Here is a 23,776-nt window from a genome sequence, read left to right as displayed (position 1 = left end):
CGAGCGTTCGCTGAAGCAGCGAATGCTTCAGCGTCCTTCGAAGGTGCTGGCGCTGAATCGGACCACTTTTGCATCGTTCTATCTTCGCTGTCCTCTAGCAGCCTCATACTGTTGTGAAAGTAAAGTAAGAAAAGAAAGAAACTAGTTGCACTACATTTAAACATACGTTTCAATGGGAAATAAAAGTAAAGAAAAAAAATTGATTAAGATACTTCGAATATATATATATATATATATATATATATATATATATATATATATATATATATATATATATATATATATATATATATATCGGCGGTAGCAGTGCACATTGAGCGCGCAACTAAAAGATATCTGCTCTTGCTGGCCACGGCAGGTGACGTAGCCAAGCGGAGGCGAAGGAAGACGTTTCCAAGAGCCAGCAGCTGGCAGATCCGCTATCGTCGGACGAGGCTATCATGCCACCCCCACGGTGATAGGAAGGCGATCGGCATTATCCGCTTGGTGGCGGTGGACGCTACGGCTGGCTGCAAAAGGCGCCCACGAACCTGCAGTTCGGCAGCGGCGCTCATTGAGCGCGCAACTAACAGATATCTGCTCTTGCAGGTGAGACTTGCCAATTTCTATTCGTGTTTCGCTAGCGTTACACGTGTGCACTGCTGCCGAACGAGAACTGCCCTGTCGAAATTGTATAAGTTGTGTGTAAATGAGCTCCCCCCCCCTGGATGCTGGCAACATAGCAGCAATTAGCTGCATATAATGACTAAGAAATTAGTTGATCATCTGCGGGGTGAATTGACCGTTGAGTTGCAGAAAATAAAGGAAGCTTTGAATGTCCTCAAAGGAATGAGGCATGATATACATGAACTGAAATTGATCAGAGAGGAGTTGCGTGGAGTGCTGCGCGAAAACAAGGACCTGAAGTTGCAAAATGCTAAACTTACGCGTAGACTGAAAGATTTGGACCAATACCAGCGATCAAACAATCAAGAAATCAAAGGCATACCTCTTGACAGTTAGCCAATGTCAGCGGTGACTAAAATTCGGGAACCTGTGAAAGAAAAAGATTGAAGGATGTAATATAGACGTTTGCCACAGAGTCCCCACTGCCAGGCATAATGAGCCGAACATTATTGTTCGTTTTGTTCGTCGTGCAAAGAGGAATGCCGTTCTCGCTAAATTAAAAAAACCAAGAATTGACACTAAAATGCTCGGATTTTACAAGTATCATCCCGTATTCATCAATGAATTACACTTCACGAAGGAGGGCAAGCAACTGCTCAAGGCTGCCATTAGGAAGAAAAGAGTTGTTAACTGGAAATTTGTGTGGACAGCTGGTGGCAGATTTTTCGCCAGACGAAATGAAACATCACTGGTCCTTCGTCTAATATGTTTAAACGACGTTGATGAAACGGTCGAATGAGTGCCTCGTTACTCCTTGAACACAAGTGCGTGTACGTAAACCACCACGCATGGCTAGCCCGGGGTATATATTTTGTGCACATCATGATTATGCTTCATTTAATTCGTGCGCTTCTAATTTAAATCCTAATAACTTTATGTCAATTGTGCATTTAAACATACAAAGTATTAAAAACAAACGCGATAAACTACATGAATTGCTTGAAATATTGAAGTCTAAATTTGGTATGACCCGCCGTCTTTGCTCAGTGGCTATGGTGTTGGGCTGCTGAGCACGAGGTCGCAAGATCGAATCCCGGCCAGGGCGGCCGCATTTCGATGGGGCGAAATGCGCAAACACCAGCGTACTTAGATTTAGGTGCACGTTAAAGAACCCCAGGTGGTCGAAATTTTCAGAGTCTTCCACTATATATGGCGTGCCTCATAATCAGAAAGTGGTTTGGCACGTAAAACCCCATAATTAATATTATTAAATTTGATATGCTGCTTTTTACTGAGACATGGCTAACGCCGTATGAAAATCCACACTAACTTGATGAGTACGTATACCAAGGCATAACGCGAACCTGTGGGCGCGGTGGCGGCGTCGTTATGTATCTTCGAAAACATGACCAGCACGAGGTCATGTCAAATCTTATCATTACTAATGGTCATGTAGAATGTATTACTCTATGTTTAAAATCGTTTTACGTATCTGTAGTATATAGGCCTCCTTGTGGTAATAAGACTTCATTTTTCTAATTCGTAGATGTACTACTAAATTTCTTAAATAACACTGGTTCAAGGTTTCTTATAATGGCTGACTTGAACATTACCATGTTATAAAATGATACTACTGCACAAGAACTTAAATAACCTAATAAATACTTATACCTGTGAAAATCTTATCAATTTAGCCACTCTTATTACGGCGGATAGTGCCACGCTGTTGGATGTCGCCATCATGAACGCGCCTTGCCCAAGTGTTTTTGCTGGTCTCCTGTCACTGGACTTAAGTGATCATCTACCTACGTTTTGTTTCTTACCGATAACGAGAGATAAAAGTATAAAATAGGTGTGAGTACATATAGGAATTTTAGCCCAAATTCTTTAGCACTTTTCAGCTCTCCTATCGAGAAGACAAACTGGGAACCGATAATAATGCAAAGCGATGTAAATCAAGCTCATAAAATGTTTGTGCCAGTTTCACGCACTGCTACGAGCTGGCCTTTCCTAGACAGACAGACAGACAGACAGACAGACAGACAGACAGACAAAGAACTTTAATTACAAGGTCCTGAGAAGCTTTGCCCTAGGGCAGAGCTGCGGGCCGCTCCCACGTGGGGACGGGTAGGCCGAGCCTAACCGCCGCATCGTGGGCTCTCTGGACAGCCCAGGTTTGACGTGAAAGGTCTGAGCTCTGGATGGCAGAGCTCCATTCGTCTTCTGTGATGCGATTGGGTCCCTGTAACGAGGGGCATCGCCAGAGCATGTGTGCGAGATTGCTAACAGCCCCACAGTCGGGGCAAGTAGAGCTAAAAGCCTCTGGAGTGATCGTGTGGAAAAGGGCCAGGTTCGGATAGCACTTAGTCTGAAGCATGCGTAAAGTGGACTCCAGAGGTCTAGCCAGTTTGCCGTGAGGGGGAGGATAAGTCCTCCTACCCAGGTGATAGTGCGTAGTAATTTCGCTGAAAGTAGTGAGAGTGTCCCGAAACTCGAGGACCCCGGAGTCTTTCCTAGAAAGATTAGAAATACACGAAGTTCCAAGAATAAGATTAGGAAACCGTGGATAACGCGCCTACGTTTAAATAAGATTGCGGTCAAATATGTATCATACTTTTGTTAAGACACGTGATCTGCAGAAATTCGCTGAGATTAAGAAATACCGCAACAAGTTTAATGCAGAACCTAAACATGCAAAAGTACAGTACTATAAGAATTTATTCTCTCGTATGTCAAACGAGAAAAGAAAATTTTGGCAGGCAATCAACAATCTCGCTCAAAGAAAGAATCCAATAGTTGTATATTCGACTCAAGGTATCCTAAACGACGAGCAAGCTGCTACTTTACTAAACTGTCAATTCATTCGTAGCGGAGAGTACACGCCTCCTGTTCACAACGAACACAAGTACACACAAAAAGAGTGCTACTATTAATTCTATTTTATTGTCGCCGACTACGGAGTACGAAGTGACAGATAATATACGCAGCCTAAAAAATAAGGCTGCTGCAGGATACAATGATATCAAACCAGTTGCCGTGAAACACGTAATGGATATAATTTCCAGCCCTCTAGCTTATATTGCTAATCGTATGCTCGAATATGGCGTTTTCCCGGAAGCATTCAAGCTAGCCAGAGCGTGTCCAGTGCACAAGAGTGACACAGATTACACTTGTATCAATTACCGACCCATATCTATGCTACCAGTAATGCTTAAATTTTTCAAACAATCATAAACGCCCGCCTTTGACATTTTATCCGAAAATTCTCTATTACGTCCGATGCGCAATATAGGTTTAGAAAGAAAAGATCCTGTGAAGATGCATTACTCTCTACTAAACATGAAATAATAAATAACATTGAACGAAGATCTCACAGCGTTGGTCTCTTTTTAGATCTCAGAAAATCTTTCGATTCTATAAACCATGCCGTTTTGATTACCAATATTTATGATTAGGGGAGAAGAGGGCCAGCATATCATTTAATTCGCAGCTATTTAGAAGACAGGTATCAGTATGTATCAATTAACAGCTGGAACTCTCCGAAATTAAAGATATTACAAGGTGTCCCACAATGCTCTATACTTAAACCTTTGTTATTTAACCTATACATCAATGATCTTTCTTGCATACCAAATGCTCAAAGCTTAATCATGTATGCTGATGACACAGATGTGTTTTTCGCAGACAAGACATTGGAAACGTTGCCAATTTCACTAAATAATTACTTAAATCTTCTGTTTTCATGGTTTCAATTAAATGTAAATCAAACTAAATATATAATATTTGCACCAATTAACAAACCAATGAATTTTAAGTTAACAATTTGGTTTCGAGACATACAAATAGAACAAGTAGACGCTCATAAGCTTCTGGGTATCTGGTTTAAAGGTGATACGTCCCGGAAGACACGTGGAAAAACTGTCTGCCAAACTTAGCAAAATCACGGGATGTTCTAACAGAATCAGTAATCTGATTCCACTTTGGCTTAGAAAGGTATTATATTACGCCATGTTTTATTCACGACTTGCATATTGTTTACTTGTATGGGGCACAAAATGTTCACAAAATTATCGACAATTGATAGTCTTACAAAAAAGAGTCCTTAGATATTTGGAAAACTAGAGGGGTAGGCCTCACGATTTGAGAACGAATACTCTATTCATTAAACACACTATGCTGAAAGCCAACCAGATATACTATTATAGGTTATTGCAACGTATAAAAACTAACAAACTCTATATATCAACACAATATGAATCAAAATCTCACTATTGCCTACGCAAGGAAACTAGGGAAACTCCAAAGTATCCAACAATTTATGGCAGACAGCATTTGAACCACCAGGTTCCTCAATTATTTAATCACCTAAATTTACTGATCTAAGACATCCATGAAAATGCACATTATAGCACATGAAATGCAATATAGATGATATGCATATTTTAGCATTTTATGGTGTAACACATTGTTAAGGTTTTTTTATTTCAATTATACAATTCATTTATGTTACGGTGCTACTTTTTTCTCAGACTGTAAATTGTATCTACGTATTCATAGTTAATCTGTATTATTTTTGTATAATATATGTATTTCTTTCGTATTTCGCGCTACTAATCTGCTCAATTTTATTTGGATGATATGTTTACCTCCGTACTGCACCGGCACCATTGATTTGATGAGATGTCAGCAACGTATTTCATATTACGTACCACAGTGCTGAATGCCAACAGCAGCTGGAGCCGTTTGTCAGGCCTTTGTAGCCTTTTGCTCCTGCTCCCGTTTCTGTAACAGAAGCAAAATAAACCTTCACCTTATATATATTAGTGACAAGTGACTATCACTCAAAAGTACTCAAGAATGGATTGTAAGGAGTGGCGCTTCGTACCCGTGGCAGGAAACGGGAGAACGGAAAAGCTGTACGCCAGTGACAAAAGGGATGGGAGAAAAATGACTAGAGAAAGGCTGAGAATGAGTAGGTGAGGCTGAACACCGGTTAGCTACCTTGCACTATGGAATGGGAGAAAGCGGCAAACTACGTAAGCAGGAGAGAAAAAAGAATAATGCAGGCGCGCGCCCACATGCCGAGGAGTTCTTCATGCAGTCGGAAGCGGTCACATGTAAAACACTACTGAACTTACGAGGTAAACGCTTCGTAAGCGTTTCCTTAGGCAACAAATGGCAGAAGGACGACAAACCATGCACCGTTTGCACGGCGTAAGCTTGCTAAATATCACTACTGCAGCGATATATAGGAGTGTTTATTCGTGAAATGATCATTGTAATTATTAATAAACCGGTGAAATCGAGCGATTGAGCTTAGCACTAAATAAAGATAAAAATCAAGTGGCAATTGACATTGGACGACACATTCACGAAGTTTTTCGTTCGCCAGTAGTGTTTGTAATTGGCGGGATTTTTCCAATAAAATTTTATATCCATCCGAATTGCTTAGTGGCCATCCTTACCAATTCTGTGAGTGCGGCTTAGCGCTACGATCCAGGCACAGGATGATAAGGCACAGGGCGAATTTTATCAGATATACACCCAGAAGGTATATAATATAAATATCATACGTATGAAAGTTGCATGTCAAAACACATAAGAAAATAATCATGAATAATTAGAGTTGAAACAGAGTTAAAGATTTCTGCCCATGTTGTGCCTTAAAGCCTTGCAGGGCAGGTGTAGCCATTGTTACGCGTTACAGAAAAAAAAATGTTGTGCAGCAAGGACTGTTCTTTAATATAACCTAAACTTTAAATATACAACCTTATTCAAAGAGATTGGCGTGTAACAATAGAGCAAGACATTTCTTCCCTGATTTTTTGGTAAAGAAGTCTGCCTTACAGAGAGCACACAGTGAGAGATGAAATCATAAAAAGCGCAGGTAAAGTGACAGAGCTGGATCAACTTCCGTTTTGAATTACCACAGTTTGTTATGGCGTAATGTATGACGAAACAAAAAAAATAACAGTCAATGGGGACCGTCCTGAGCCATCACCGTCATTATGCATTCATTATAAAAGCGTTAAATATTCTGCTAAGGCAATCGACGCTGATCATGGCAAACAGTTATTGATAAGCTCGTAACGCGAAGAGAAACGGAACAACTCGCTAAAGAGGCAAAAAGAGAGACTAACATCATCGTAATCCTTTTGAATCATAAATGGCTCGGACACGTCCCCTTCTTTATCTCCAAACGCGTACGGGTCGCTTTTGTACGTGACGCTGGGAGCGTTTCATGTCAAGGCAGTGGAGCCTTGTGTTCTCCTTTTAGTAAATTATTGTTCGTTTTCTTTAGTCGCCACCTTGGTATCATCTCAAGTTCAAAAAAGTAAAATTGACATTCAGCCTAATATGACGACACATCAATTCTCCTTTTCCTCGCATGTTTCAACCTCAGACACCAGATCGGTATATACGCATACGTATATGGTGTACACCTGTCTTGCCGCTAGCGTCCCAAAACGGCACAAGAGGGCGAAAGCTTAAAGAGAAAGGTTATTGTTTTAAGTTTGTAAGGGTATGTGACGTTTTAAGCTCGAAGTATGCGAGCCAGGCGCAGACGGTCAGCGTATGCATCACCGACAAGCTGGCAGAGGAGCGTGTACGGAGGAAAGTCGCTCATGAAACATTCATGATCGCCTCCCAAAGTCGTTGTCGACAGCGGCGGACACGCAGCGGCTACATGAGTCGTCGTTTCTGTGTGGGGTGCGGCCTCGGTGGGGACGGAATGTAAAAAAAAAAAAAACGAAATTATAACGCCGTTTGTGAGTATCGGCCGGCACGCATCTCTGCAGTCTCCGTTCTGCGCGATCGAGAGTGTCTCGCTCCTCTTTCGTCCCGATTCCCCTTCCCCCTGATTTCATTCTCTCTTACAGGCTTCTGTGTTGAATTCTTCCCGACTAGTGTGGTGAATGTAAAAGCCGTGCTCGTCCAGCCCTGGTGGTGTCTAAGGCGCAAAGAACGCGCACGGCAATAAACGCGCGGCCGACCCTGCTCCTCTGGATGCCGGAGACAAAGAAAGAAAGAAAGAACGAAAGAACATAGAAAAGAGGGAAGAGCAAGGACAACATTCAATATCCGTCTCCTCCCTGTCGCTCGTGCCCGTGTGTGGGGAGGGAAAGGGGGAGGGTGCCCAGGCACAATGTTGGTCGTCGCCAGCACCTGTTGATCAATTTCCTCCGCGCGCTCAGTCCCGAGCCATTGTGTATGACCGCGCGCCGGAACCGCGCCGTCCGAACCAGATTCCGATTGAAGTCGAAGTCGCTGCCATTTAGCGGGCGCGCATGCAGCGGTCGTTTATGAGCCTCGTCCTATTGAGCGGATGGTCTGCGTGCCCCGCTAACCCGGCCTATCACACGCGCCAACGAACGACGCAGGCCGGCCTTTTCTCCCGTGCGCGCGTAATGCGCACGCGTTTCGTTTTGCTTGGCGACGGCCCACGGCCGCGTGGGAACACACAAAGGGGGCTCCAATTACCACCACCATCCACAAAGGGTGGCTCCTTTCTTGTTCGGCTAGGGACGCAACAGCGCCGTCGCCTCAGGTGCCCAGAGGAGATAGCGTGTTCGCACCGTGTCGCTCGCATTCACGCTGACTGAGTCGTCGTGGAAAGAGGGCGGGGAGATAATTGCGAGATTTGAATCGCAGCCATCTGCTTTGCGGCCTCCGTCTTGCTTGCTTTGTTCTTTGAGCCCTGAGACTGGGCAAAGGTCATCCTGGTTGAAACTTGTCCCACTGCCGTCACCATTTGGTACATACACTTAACAGTGGCAATCGGAAGGCGGGTTTGCAGGCGTGATCCGTAAGCTCATGAAACAACCGGGAGCTCCGGCAATCCATTTGGCTGGACTGAATGGTTGTCACAAATTTTAATTCCATTTCTGAGAGCTCTGGTCTCACGGTCTACGGCATATTAGAACATGTTCAGGGATCGGTGATATTTCCAGACCAGTGACAATGTGTTTAATACCTTAGTCCTTTTATCTTAGCGATTGACTGAGCTGTCAAATAAAACGTTTCGCTCAGTTCCGTGACCATATTTATTTATGTTATTTGAGTACCCTAAGGGTCCGTAAGGGCATTACATAGGTGGGGACGAAAAAGTTCAAGCATGAGTGAAATGTGTACAATGCAAATATATGAAGGCATTAGGACCATAAAAAAAAGATCTAAACATCTAGGAGAAGCAAACAAAAAGAAAGAAAGAAAGAAAGAAAGGAAAAAAGAAAGAAAGAAAGAAAGAAAGAAAGAAAGAAATGGTTAACGAAGTTTATACAATGTTTAGTAGCGTGAAACGCGCATTAGAATCTAAAATGCAATGCAAACAATAAGTACCCATGAGAACACGAGTTTAAGGATACAATCGAATAATGATTTAGATAAAAAGCCTACACAGATACATATCAGAAGAAACGGAATTAATTTTATACAATGCCAAGTACATGAAAGCACTGTTTAAGTAAATAATCAAGGAAATGTGGGTTCGGACAGGTTGATACACTCTAAAAAGGTTAGGAGTGCTGCATGAAATGATGATGATTCCGTAAGCGAGACAATGTTTGCAGGTACCGAGTTCCATTCGGCAATAGATAAAACTAGAGGCGAATTTTGATAAGCGTTAGTCCTGGCAAATATAGGTTTTACTTTATGAACATGGTCTGTGCGGGTCGAGATATGGGGAGCGGGAAGAATATGGGCTCGAGCGAATGCAATGTTGCTGTGGTAAAGGCTATGGAAGAAGGACAACCGTGATAATTTCCTGCGCATGTCAAGTGAAGGGAGATGAAGTAGTTTCTTTAAGGCGGACAAACTTTGATATCGAGAGCATGAAGTTAAGATGAACCGCGCAGCTTTATTTTGAACTGATTCGTGAGATTAGAGTGATGGGGGTGCCAAATTACGGACGTATATTCTAAAGAAGGCCTGATAAGAGAACTGTATGCGCGATGTCTGGTATCTGTGTTAGCAAGGTGTAAGTGCAGTTTCAGGTAACCAAGTTTTTGCATGCTTTTGTGGTGATGTGTTCAATGTGAGCATTCCAGCTTAAATTGGAGGTAAACAGGACACCCAAGTACTTGATTGAAGATGCTGAGTCAACAGTAATACCGCGTATTGTATATTGGTCAGAGGCAGGTCGAGTTATCGAAGCAAATTTTACGTGTTTAGTTTTGGCTATGTTAATTTCCATCTGCCATGTGTCACACCACTCAGTTAATTTTGTTAAATCAGACTGCAGCACAGAGATTTCGGCAGGGCAGCTTATTTCGTTATAGAAGACACAGTCATCTGCGAAGAGACGTATTTGTGAGGTAATATTAGTTACGATGTCAGTGGCCCAAGGACGGATCCTTGAGCAGCTCCCGAAGTGACGTGAGTGCGGTTAGAAAAGCAGTTGTTGAGACTGATCACTCGAAATCAGTTCGTTAGAAACTCCTCAATCCATCGCGTCGTGTTGTAGTCAAGCTGTAGGTTTCTAACTTTCAGTTTTAGTCGATTATGAGGTACTCGGTCGAAAGCTTTAGAAAAGTCAATAAAAATGGCGTCTGTGCTCATCAATCTATGCGAAGAAATGTGAATATCTGTTACAAGTTCATAAAGTTGCGTCTGACATGAGCGATTTTGGCGAAAGCCATGTTGGTTATTGAGGAGCAAGTTATTATCGTTAAGATAGGCTATAATGTGAGAGTATAGGATGTGTTCCAGTGATTTGCAGCAAATAGATGTCAGTGATATAGGTCTGTAACTATTAGGGTCTGCTGTATCACCATATTTAAATACCAGTATCACTAATGCTGATTTCATATCTTCCGGTAGGCACCCTGTATCGAGTGATTGCTGAAATATTAGCGATAACAAAACTGAAAAGTAGTGCGAGGTTAATTTTAGAAGTTTAGCACTTATACCATCAGGACCTGGGCTGGTTTTATGAGGAAGCCTGTCAATTGCACGAGAGACACCATGTTCCGTTATTATGATGGATGAAAAAGGGAATCGAATAGATGGTTGTTCAAGTATGTGAGGGTTATCAAGTGGCAGTTCGTTAGTAAAAACTGCAGAGAAGCATTTGTTAAATAGCTCAGTGCTATCTTTTGTGTTAAGCACTGCTCCGCTTTCGGAAATTAGTAAGGGAGCAGTGTGATTTGGTTTTGGGTTAACTACTTGCCAAAACTTTTTCGGATCAGTTTTTATCATATTGAGAAGGGTGCAATTAATAAACTTGTCTTTAGCTTCGAGAATTGTAGTTTCTGTAGGGCGCGCTATGGTTTTGTAATTTTGCCAGTCTTCTGGAGCATTTGTTCACGCAGCTTTTCTGAACGCTTTTTTTTCCTTGTTTATACACTTATTCACTTCGCGCTTAAACCACGGATCGTTCTGCCTTGAGCTGATGGTCATTTTTGGTATACATGTAGTTTCAACTTCTTTGAGTTTATCGCGGAACAAGCTCCAATTATCATCTACCGTTCTGTTTTGAAAATTCTTTGCAAAGTCTGCTGTAAATGAGGCTAACATATCAATCCTTCTGCCAGTGTCGGTGCGTGCGTAGTTGAGAATGCATTTTTTCGCTGTATATTTCTTGGTAGGTTTCAATGCAAAGGAACATTGCACCACCCTGTGATCACTTAATGCTCCTAGTACATGTGTCGCAGCAAGGTCTGGATGATTTGTTAAAATAATATTGACACGTGTACTTATATTTATCAGGCGACCTAATAATTCGCGGCCTAACAAATCTTATTGCACAGCGCGGGACGCGCCTGCATGTATCTGAAGTTTCTGGAAAGTTATCGATGCTGTCTGTTGTCGCCGAACCTTGTGTTATCTGATTGCATCGCGTGACGCGAATGGTGTAGAACTTTGTGGAAGGCACGCGGGTCCCAACGATTAGTCTGGAACATTCGATGACTACTGTATAAAAGCCAACGCGGTGGACCCGCTGATCGGATTTTCGACGATCGCCGACCGTGTTCGCCGCTATCGTTGTGCTATAAGTGTAGCCTGTTTTTGTGGGCACAGGTTCGCCCAATAAAAGTTAGTTTTGTCCTTCACAGTATTGCTACTGTGTTATTCAACGTCACCACCACGTGACGATATCTAGTATTTGTTCACCCCGAGTTGGTTCGCGCACGACTTGAGTTAAGTGATGAAAATACAAGGTTTGTAGAAAATGAAGACACTCAGATCTGTTGCTATTTTCCTTTAGGGAAGAGGTTGACCACTCGATACCTGGGTAATTGAAGTCACCCCCAAATATCAGTATGTATTTTGGGAGCTGGGATAAGACCTGTTGTAAAACACCATTGAAAAAATGAACAAATTCCAAACGGCTATCAGGTGGACGACAGCATGCACCAATGACACATTGCGCATGTCCGATACGTGCAGAGAGCCACACTATTTCAAGAGGTGAGTCGATTATCACAAGAGACGGTTGATAGTCATCTTTAATGACCACAATAATTCCGCCTCCTCGGAAGCCTTCCCGGTCCTTTCGAAAGGTTACAAAAGATGGGTCAAGTGCAAGTTCGCTGTTAGTGATGTCACTGGAAAGCCACGTTTTCGTACCTATTACTATATCTCTGGTGCAAGGATGTATGAGCGTTTTCAGTGCATCAATTTTATGAAAAAGGCTGCGGAAATTTGCCAAGAGCAACGAGACTGCATGTACGGATGTAAGCTTACGCCTCTCAGTTGTTTTTCAATTACTGGAAGGTTGGTTCCATGCAGCAACCTATATACTACGAGACCTGTCTGTGCACCCAGCACGTTTAGGTAATGTCCGTTAACTATCATTTCTTGACACAAGACCAACGTTTCACTAACTTTCGTGCGCATAGATAGAATAAATTGGTGGAAGGTGGAAAGGTGGAACTCATCTCAATAAATTAACTCCTGGCTGTGTCATTGGCCCGCTATGGTTTCTTCTTCCTGTGTCCAAGCAACTGGCTTATACCACTACGGGCAATGGGTCAACAAGCAGACGGTTTCACATGTGTTTTTACTAGGATTATGACCAAAATGTCTGCATTGCCGGTGTATGACACACTGAGTCCCTATCTTCATTTTTATCATGATTCCGGCCCTCCCAGTTTCGTGTGGGCGGTTGCTCGTGTGTTACGGAATGTTTTCGTTAGCACCATCGGAAAATGTAGCAAGAACAAAGGGCTATCTGTTTCTATATAACAAAGAAGGAGAAGGCTTTGAATAATAATAATAATAATAATAATAATAATAATAATAATAATAATAATAATAATAATAATAATAATAATAATAATAATAATAATAATAATAATAATAATAATAATAATAATAATAATAATAATAATAATAATAATAATTCTCTTTTGGACACTGTCCCAGGGATGATTGCTCTGCCGTAAAGGCATTTCTGCTTGCTTGAAAGCAATTGTCTTGATAAACGCTTAGTACATTATGCAGTGAAATGCGAAGCATTTCTTGGCGAGAATTTGCCACTTTGACAGTGTCCGTCCGTCCATTCGTCCGTCCGTCCGTCTGCCTATGTCTTGGTACTCTCAAAGTCATTTGGTATCTACCAAAATTGGCATAGTATGACATGAGTGTACGACGAACATAAATGATAGGGGGATGTCACGACATACGTGTCATCTAGGTCATGAAACAGCCGCCTTCGCCTTGGTGCTCTCATGGTCGTTTCCTTCCCTTGGTATGTGCCAAAACTGGCATAGCATGACAAGATTGTATGACTAACATAAATGTTAGGTCATGACAAGAATGTCATGACATGCGTGTTATGTAGGTCATGAAACAGCCGCCTACGTCTTGTTATGTACCAATATTGGCATAGTATGACAAGATGGTATGGCGAGTATAAATTATAGGTCATGACATGCGTGTCATGTGGGTCGTGAAACAGCCGCCTACGTCTTGTTGCTCTGAAGGTTGTTTCGTTAACTTGGTTGGCCGCGCACACTGTTGCGCATAGCATCGATTCCCACAGGGTATGGGATCTGATCTGCCGGTTGCTTTTTCGTTCCTTTGATTCTTCCCCCAAAACGTTCGTTCCTTTTAGTAAAAACTAAGCGTCTTTTCTAACAGCATCCGACTCTCGCCCAATCGTCCATTGTGGGTTAGCGACATCAGCAAAGGAAAACCGAACCAAACCAAATGACGACTTTAGCCTTCATCAGCTCGACACAACCCGGCATTTAAGACGATTGCATCTACGTGTCAGAAACAACAGGGCCCGTACTCCTCAAAACGCTGTTACTCTAGAATTGTTCGTAAGAGAAAATTCCAGTCTATTCTGATGCTGGCAAGGAGGCCGATCAATGGCAAAGAACACTTACGAAAGAAGTGCTTTGTGAACTAGGCAACACATTCTTTATAAATTAAGCTACATAGAGACCATCCACGATGCGATTGTAGCTGTCCACAACTTTACCAACATTGACGTCATTCAGGTCTATACCAACTGACTCAACGTTGTGAAACAGTTGAAGCTAGTTAAGCAGCGGTGCATATATGTGCAGATATCTATAGACTTCACATGTCATCGCGTTACACAATTAAAGACCCCTAGTCCCTTGGTCGCGGTCACAGCCACTATAATAACAGAGCCGACAAGATCACCCACTCTCCTTCACCTAACAACCCATGACCCTCTCATCTGCTTTTGTATATCGAAATTCGCTTCACCGAGGCAACAAGCGTGCTCTGATCCTCGGGTGAAGGAAGTCTCTCTCCGGACAGCTCGGGCTAGGGCGACCCTTACCGCTTCCGTAAATTGGACTTGGGGCCCAGCACCGGCAGACACTGTGAAGTGCTCAAAGTGCTCTGTCCTCGCGAGTGTAGCGGATGCTCGTCACCTGCTGTGGCTGCGTTCAGAGACAAGAGCCACATACCAGCCCACAGGTTAGGAACAGTTAATCATGGAAAATAAGTTCCGGAGGCTGCTCACGCAGGTTTTTTACAAAGAAGGAGTGCACAAATTTATTTAATCCTAATATGTAGTTAGGCAAACAGTGTGGTCCAAGAAAGAAAAAAAAAGAAGAAAACTCCGGCAGACCCATTTCACGATGACTGTCGACGGTAAGGCGATTAGCATTGAAGTATTGCAGCGACACAACGTATTGCTTGAAAGGCGTCATGTGTTGGCATGTAATGCGGCCGGACTCCTCTCTCGCGTTTCCCTTGTATTGTATTGAGGACGCCTATTCCCGTAGAAACGCCGTGTGCTCTAGCAGCGCTGCCGAGAAGTCTACGCGTGGTCACAAAGATGCGCGGCGCGCCGGTGTGTGCGAACGCTGCGCGAATTGTTCCTTCGCTGGCCGCACACCCAGTGACGCAAGAGGGTATGAACGAGCTTGATTGAAGAGCGCCACATATCCAGTGCATTCGAAGGGCAGCTAGCTATAGGTTTGGTGCGAAAGAGGTCCATTGAAGAAGGACACAAATCTGGTGCACTCCTAGCGCAACTTGCTAGAGCTTTGGGCTGGTGTGCTTGAGGAAGCCGTGCGACGTGGGCTAAATTCCCAACGGAAGAAATTAAAAAAAAAAATTCAGCGCTGGAGAAATTATAAAGGTTTTCTTTTTTTAATGAAGAAGTCGGGAAGTGAAGTAGCCCAAGGATGTTAATAGCACTAAAAGACTAGTCTGAGTCGTGTTTGTACGTGAGGGGTGAGGGTGGTGCTCCCGCGTGAATAGGCGGCGACGATCGTCCCCTAGACGCGGCACAGCAGGAGCAACCGTTGGACAACCGGAGTTCCAAGTTCCCACATCTCTTCGTCCGCAAATATCTGAACTCAATGGCATTGTATGGAGTTAAGTCTCCAGAGCCATGAAGCCTGTTCCTCCTACATCGTATATGTTATAAAACTGTTATGTGCGTTCTGTGGCTGTGTGGCACTAAAAAGTTGTAAACTACTACTTTACACAGCTCTTGGAAAATCTTTGAACGTTGCGGCACCGGCATAAACTACGTGTCCACACTTCTCGTTTACACAAGGTAACCTGCACAAAGGTTACAGAACCTAGCCGTTTAATGTTTATATATATATATATATATATATATATATATATATATATATATATATATATATATATATATATAAAACATATTTTATGTGCCAAAAAATACGCATTTATCCAAATGAGATGCAGGATTCACATTGAAAAACAGGCACTAGGTAGGCTATCAGAATACTCGGCTCAGCGCAAGACAAAGAACAGCGATAAACAGCGCACATACAGAGATACGGCTAGACAAAATTGTAATGGTATCCTGTTCAAGGGAAAGGCTCGACAACAACCAGAATGGGGGTGCTCACAGGGGAGCACTTTCCGTGACACACGGCTTTGCGTCTCAGCAAGCCAGGGAATTCGTAAGGAAATGTCGCGCTGTATTCACTTAGCAGGGGCGCAGGTGAAAAGTACAAGCACGAGCGGTGGTGGACGCTGAGGCCGGGTTCCAGTGATGACGACACGCGAGCGGGACTCGTCCACGGACCCTCATCTGGCGTTGAAGTGGGTGGGAGGCCCCGAGAGACGGGCCGGACTCCGGTGTCCTATTGCCCCGCGGTATTTCAATTTGCTCTCACTGAAGCCCTAGCTGGGCTCCGCTCTTTGGTCGTACTACAAGGTGGTTTTGACTCGGGAGCGGTTGTACCCCAATCACGCGATAGAAATACAAGCAGCCTCAGCCCGAACAATATATAGCTGAATTTTAGTGCCTGCGTGCGCATAGATTTTCTTTTTTTTTTTTCGTGTTTTGTACCGCGCTGGTCGGTAGAACTTGTCACGCAATAGTGTAATGCTAGAAACTGTATTGACCATTTGCGGTCGGGCGTGCAGACCAAAAAAGTCTACACCAAAGGTGTAGCTCACTTGCTCCTAAGCAATAATGCTGTAGCCGTTCACAAAGCGCCGTAATGGAATTCAGCGCATAATGCAACTTCTGTATACAAATAGGGCCACACAAATACTTTGTGTGTTTAAGAATTGGTAAATGCTCTTGGCCGTATCCGGCATCACAAACACGCTCAGCTCACGCTTCCGGGAACTTTTCCTTGGCGCTCACTCGCGCCGTCTGCTCTTAAGTGTGAAAGCACACGTGTCAGTGGACAAGTGTACTGTGCCCACCATTTGACAAATACAAGCGGCACACGTCAAGTGGAGTCGGCAGACAATGTCTCGATACGTCCATCACAAGTGCGCCCTGCGAAACCTCTGTCGTGATGAAAGTTCATCGTTCGGGGGCGCCCTTCCGTGAGTCTCTCATGCTTTCGCACGCATCTCAACGTTCTACAAAGATCCGTTAGTTATCTCCTTCTGTGTTTCCAATCTCCTCATGCAGGAATTACGAATAATAATAATAATAAAACGAATGGAGAAACTCTGAACACGCACTTGGCCCACAATCACCAGACAGAAGCACACAAATGCAGTACGCTCAGTCGTTCGCAAGCTGGCTTTCAGCAGAGCGAAATTCCTGCAAAGAGAATTCTCGGGTGCCTTGGATGTCAGTCAACAAAATGTCGTGACGTAGCCGTCGTTGCCATCGCTGACGCGCCGTCATCAATTGCTAACATGGTGCTATCATTTCCATTATTGAATACAGTTGGGTGACAACACGGGATTGCAGTTTTTCACAATGCTGGGGGCGTGCGGTGTAGTAAGTGCCGTTGCAGTGAATTAGTGAACACACACACACACACACACACACACACACACACACACACACACACACACACACACGCACACGCACACGCACACACACACACACACGCACGCACACACACGCACACAAACACACACACACACACACACACACACACACACACACACACACACACACACACACACACACACACACACGAACGCGCGCGCGCGCACGCACGCACGCACGCACGCGCACACGTATGTTGTGTATTTTTGTTGTGAACTGTGCACATATATCATTTTTAATTCTATGCATCTGAAGTGTCAAGGTAGGCATGCAACCAGGCAAACCTCTCCAGGATCCGTTGAATTTCTCTCTGTCTTTCTCCCTTCCTCTGACTACTGCTTTTCCGATAACCGTCTATCTGTTACATTTATAAAGACAGTCAAACTGTTTCTGTGTGCTGAGGAGGCCATTATGCTTTATTTTTTACAGCACACCTTCACGCCTTATTGCAGTTTTGTCATTTTGTGACATTCAAACAAAATGTAGTTGAAACATCTTCCCTGTCTCAAGAGAGGTTCTCGGTGGCTCCCAAACATAGCTGTTCCTTTCATAAGCGGCGCGCCACTAACGCACCTGCTGTCGCCAGGTGCGTTAGGAGGCACTGTCGCTCCATCGCAACACCACCGGGTTTCATCACGGTCAAGTCTGGATTCTTATGTCGCGCTCGCCCACGTCTCGTGACACCGGGAACGCGAGCGTAGGAGCTGGGGTGGTGGTGCCTCTGGCGCTGCGCTTCTCCGATTACGCGGCAAGCTTGATGGGGACTCGCAGGAGGCGACGGCCGCCTTCAATCAGGGATGGCGTGGGTCCGTTTCACTTCTTCGTGGTCCTTTTCTTGCCCAAGTTCACAGTACCGTTTTAACGCGAACACTAGTTCACCGGTACATTTATTCCAATTGATGTGGATCATGTGTCTGTACCCGGAGACAACTTTCTGTGTCAGCGCAGCTAAAGCTGCGAAGTTGAAGCGCACATTTTTTTTTTTCGCATCTGCATATAGTCCGCGAATGTAAGTAACTGCAAGCTACGTAGCGTAATACAAACCATACCAATTATTATTTATAATTTTTGTGCACGATTTATTTTATAACAGATAAAAAATTTGCTTAGGAGGATTTCCGTTTCGGTTGTTCCTTAGTTCCTGGTTTTGTGGTGTCCATGTATGGTTTTCCTGGTCCTGTAAACCTCCAGGAAAACGTCAGCACTACTTGGCGTAGCAACACAAGAGCACGAGCTCCGCGCGTGCGAGCGTGCACATGTGTGCGTAGCCTTATCTGTGCTGCCACGGAAAGTTGTAGGGTGTACTGTGATGAGCAGCGTGTGGTAGTTGAACTGCACCGGTCGCGGTGGCTTAGTGGCAATGGCGTCTTTCGTCCGAGCACGAGGTCTCGGGATCGATACCCAGCTGTGGCAACCGCATTCTGACGGGGAAAACATGCAAACGCGCTCGTATACCGTGCTTTAGTTACACAGTGGAGGAGCCCCATTGTCAACGTTAATTCGCTACAGTATCCGTCATGCAAACTACGCAGTTTCTTGCACGTCGAGCTCCGCAATTTCATTTTATCTGTATATGAACTGCGCATAAAGGGTCTGTGAAAGGCATCGTATGAGTTGTATGTTTAACGACGCTGCGCGTGCAGATATGGTGCCTTTCCTGCTCTGAATGTGTTGCATGGTGCGATTGCGTTGTGGACTATGCGCACAGGCGCAATGATCTTTTAATGCGATTAGCATTATTTGGGGACGTCACCCAATTTGCGGTATGTCTATAGTTACTATGTTCGTATGTCCGTGCATAACCTCTTTGCCGCCAACTTGGGTAATTGGGTAGCCCATGGTGAAATGGGTAGAGCACTGGGCTGAGCGATCCTGGTTCAATATCAACCGTCGGGCCAACTTGTGTCGCTGGTTATGTAACACTGAGTGTGTGCTGCTTTTCAATGAACCTATATCTGACGACATCTTGGGTTACTGGGTGTGTGCGACTGGGCATGTGTCGTTTTTCATAATAATCATAATCTAAAACATATCATCAACAATTTCCCACCAATCATCTGATCGGTTGCCAACCGTATTAAAGCTGTCAATCATCTCTAAAGAATGGATGCACCGCCACTTTCTAAATTTTGATTCCCTGGTATTTTTGTTAGAGTGGAGCTTTGCTATTTCTTGTATGGTTGAGCGAAAAGTCGGCTACACGAATTATGCCAGAGTCCTTTAGCATTTACACGCAGATTAGTATATATTAAAGGGAAACTAGTAAAACACGTAGCCTATCCTTTGGTAGATGATCGATTGTGCCAAGCTCCTTTCCGCTTTCGTGTAATTCCTAGCCGAATTTAATTAACCACGTAATTGTGCATTACGTCGAGCTTATTACCCGCCCTTGTCGTTAACGCCTTCAAACGATTTTTTACTGTCTCAGTCGAAGGTCAGGTCCAGCGTCTGCACATTTCTTTCCATTGCTTTATTTATTACTTATATTAAACCACGTTGATACTAAGCTTTTATCTTCTGCGACCTCTGATACACGAATCACCGCGTACAGATATCGTTTTCTAAGTGTCCTGCGTGTGCCGCTTTGACTTTACTAAAATGTTATGTCGTGTCGATTCACATGTCGTCAGCTAGCTTTGTAATGGTGATACATCTTCCATTTTGTTGTTGCCGGAGCATTGCGTGCGACGTTTCTGGTGGGTCCGTGCTGTGAGGAGGTATACGTAGCACAATTTAAACTGACACTGGCATTGACCCCTGCACCTTACTAAGAGGAGGCTGCTTCAGTGCGAAAAATACCCGGAAAGAAAGTGTAAGTATACCCCCAAAGCATTCTAACGCATAAACAAATTGTGCCCATCCAATGCACAAGTTGTAATCTATGTGAAGCGAAGATGACTCCGTCGGCAGCGTTATTCTTTAGTTTTGTTAAATAAAACGTATTCCTTCTCCTCGTGAAGCGGTTAATTAGATGCTACCCAACTAAACGTAGTGCATGTGGATATTTGCATTTCCAGCCTACGAAATATGTAATCATATTTCACTCCACAGGTCTCAACTGTAATATCATGCGTTGTTTATATTTATGCACTTCACCATTCACAAGCTAGGCTGCAATGCAAACACTGTGGTTTATGCCCACGAACAACACCAAAAAATTGTAGGAAGCATCGCAACAAACGACGGGACACCCGAGTGTCGAACGCATGCGCAGAACGCTGTGTGCGCGTGCTATAGCGTGTTTGTGCATGTTTGTGTGTGTGCGCGCGCTGCTTACTTGTCCCGTACTTTAAGGCATTCCCTTCAAAAGACTTGCCGCACTGTCAGTCAATCGAATTACCAACGCTAATAGGAATAACTGGCAGCGCCTTCATGCCTTCTTGAAGGTAGTTCCTGGCCACAGCCGGCACAAAAGCGATACCTCGCGTTATAATTGCGCAAATGCGGTGTGCTCGATCAGTACGTGTCACTCCGACCTCCACCACAGATCGCAGCGCCTGCCCAACAGCGCGTCCTACGGAGAATCGCCTGCTGCCCCCGCTACACGCGGCAACGTTCCGCTGTCCGTGGGTGGTGTTGAGACGCGGTGCTTGGTTTCGCTGCAATAGTGGCGAATTGCTTTTGGGGTAATCCGAGAGTTTCTTGTTTGTTGCAAGATGAAGCTCGTTGCTTCGTTGCTGCAAGTGCATGAGCTAATCAAGGGACTTCGTTAACGTGAGCCGTATGGCTCGAGAGTTCATCTCAAGTCTCGCGCGGAGAGCATTTAGGAGGCCGTAATTGTTTCGCTTTTGGTAAGAATACGCTGTCAGAGGATGCGCAACGTCTTCAGAAAGAAAAAAAGAGTGCTCTTGAAGAGGGTCGTTGGGCCTCATTGCTAGGAAAACGGAAAATTACGCCGTCACCCAACCGCTAGTATATGAAAGGAACGATGAAATACCACGTCTGAGTACGCAGAACTTGCCAGGCTGGCAGCACATTAGCAAACTGGCGCTTTTAATTTCTGACGATATATCCGCTTTGTGAAAAGTTTCGGTTTCAATCACTACGCAGTGGCATTTCAAACGTGGCAAGTTGGAATATATCCATTTTAAAACTGCCTCCAGAAACACCGAAAAGACGCGGAGAAGGCAGAAATGCTGTCCGCCAACTTCGCGTTTACTGCACTCGTGATAAAACTTATGAAGAACTGCTTTTTCATTGACCACTTAAATATTGTTTGCTTCTTCTTGTGCCGAAGTGCCTATGTTCCATTTACCTGTTTTCCATCACGTTAAGCAGTTATGCGCTAGGTATTGGGATATCCCTGTTACAACACGGCTTTTTCTTTTCTAACATCACGGCCGGTGGCAATATCACGCTCGAAGCCTCGTAAACGAAACTAAAGCTAAGGATGAATTTACTTTCTTGCAGGAGCACGAAGTGACAATAGTGCACAGTGGCGTTCAAGTAGGAAATAATCATGAGCGTTGCATCTGTAAAAATTAGTTCGGTTGTATAACCCAGGTTGTTAGTTAATGTGAAGAGGTATACATTATGATAAAGCTGCTTAGCGCACTCATTGAATCGGGGCCAGTTTGCTTTTTCTTTACAATGACAAGCGATATACGCATTTTTATTTTGTACAATTCTCCTCGCGTGTGCAATACGCGCTCAGTTCCTAGACAGCGCTTGTCTTCCTTTCCGCGTTTTTGCACGCCGTTTTAAAATGCTTGGCCACCATCTTCGTCTATCCACTTGTTTCCCCTTGCTCTCGCAAATTCACCCGTTCCTTCCCATTTCTGAATTGAACACGGGTGTAAAGCTATGTTCACACTACGGGCGTAACGCGCGTAACAGCTCTTTCGGCGTACCGAACATAACGGCTGTAAAAAACGTTACGGCGGTTAAGCCGGCGCTTTTTTCACATTTACTGCTGCGTAAATTACGGCTTTTACAACAGGCCAATCAAATTTGGAGCTGCAGAATCGACGTCACCAGCGGTCCAATATGACTCCTGTCAACATGCGAGCGCTGGCCAAGATCGAAGAAATTCACGCTCAAAACAAATTTATAGTCATGTATTCAATAGCCCAAGGACGACGAAGGCGACGCAGAAGGGTTTAGGTGCGGCAAGTATTTCTCGATAGGGCCGTGGACGGCGATTTTCACAACCTTTTCGCCAAGCTCCGAGTTGGTGACGCTGCGATGTTTCATAACTTCATGCGCATGTCGCCCCAGCATTTCCGCTTCCTTGAAAACCTAGTGAGACCACTCATCGAAGTTCGGAGCACGCATCTGCGGCCATCGATTTCCTCGGCGGATAAACCACATGAACTGAAAACAGTCTCGCAAGGCGCACTGCACAAACTTTCACGAACACAGCCAACCTAATCGTGCGCACGGAATGGCGGAATGGCACTTCCTGCGCCCGGAGCTGTCTGCAGATGGGAGGACGGAAGTGTCGTCACCGGTTGTTGAAAACCGAAAGCTTATCGGTCATTGGATGTGTCGAAACGGTCGTAATATCACAGTCGTAAATGTTGCCGACCCTTTAACACTCTCACCCACGACTTTCGCGTGAATTGCGCACGTTGGTACCTTTACGTTCGCAGTCTGAACTAGACGCATACGCTTGTTGGGCTTCCGCTTACACATGTTACAAAAAATCGGCGCCTAACGAACGTAGTCTGAACATAGCATGAGCCGTCGGCCGCGACAGTTACAGTTTTGGACATGTGATAATTCTCGCGTAAGATCACCGAAGCTAAGCCGCACTAGCTGCCCTTGGCAAGCGAAGGCGTGCAGTAGATGTAGTTGGTCGCCGCTTCCACCGCTTGAGGGAGCGAGCGAGCGACCGGCGGCGGCGTATCGAGACGTCTTGCCCTCCTCGCGCTTCCGCGTGTGGTATAAGCATGTTCGCGAACGTACGTCCGTTCTGTCCTTGCCCCGTGCTTAAACCTAAATAGCAAGCTGAATCTGAATAGGAGAGTGGTTGTTGCATCCCGAGCTATGGAAAGAAGAATGATGGGTGTAACGTTAAGGGATAAGAAAAGAGCAGATTGGGTGAGGGAACAAACGCGAGTTAATGACATCTTAGTTGAAATCAAGAAAAGAAATGGGGGGCATCGGCAGGACATGTAATGCGGAGGGAAGATAACCGATGGTCATTAAGGGTTACGGACTGGATTCCAAGGGAAGGGAAGTGCAGCAGGGGGCGGCAAAAAGTTAGGTGGGCGGATGAGATTAAGAAGTTTGCAGGGACGACATGGCCACAATTAGTACATGACCGGGGTTGTTGGAGAAGTATGGGAGAGGCCTTTGCCCTGCAGTGGGCGTAACCAGACTGCTGCTGCTGATGATGATGTTTACGAATGCTGATTTTAGAATGAAAGCCTACACAGTAAAGAAATTTTATTAAAAAACGAACAAAAAGAAGACGAAAAAGCATGTATATTGATTGGACTGGCATAGCTTTTCTAT

Source organism: Dermacentor variabilis, chromosome 4 (assembly GCF_050947875.1).
Source record: "Dermacentor variabilis isolate Ectoservices chromosome 4, ASM5094787v1, whole genome shotgun sequence".
Lineage (NCBI taxonomy): Eukaryota > Metazoa > Arthropoda > Arachnida > Ixodida > Ixodidae > Dermacentor > Dermacentor variabilis.
This window is presented reverse-complemented; position numbering follows the sequence as displayed.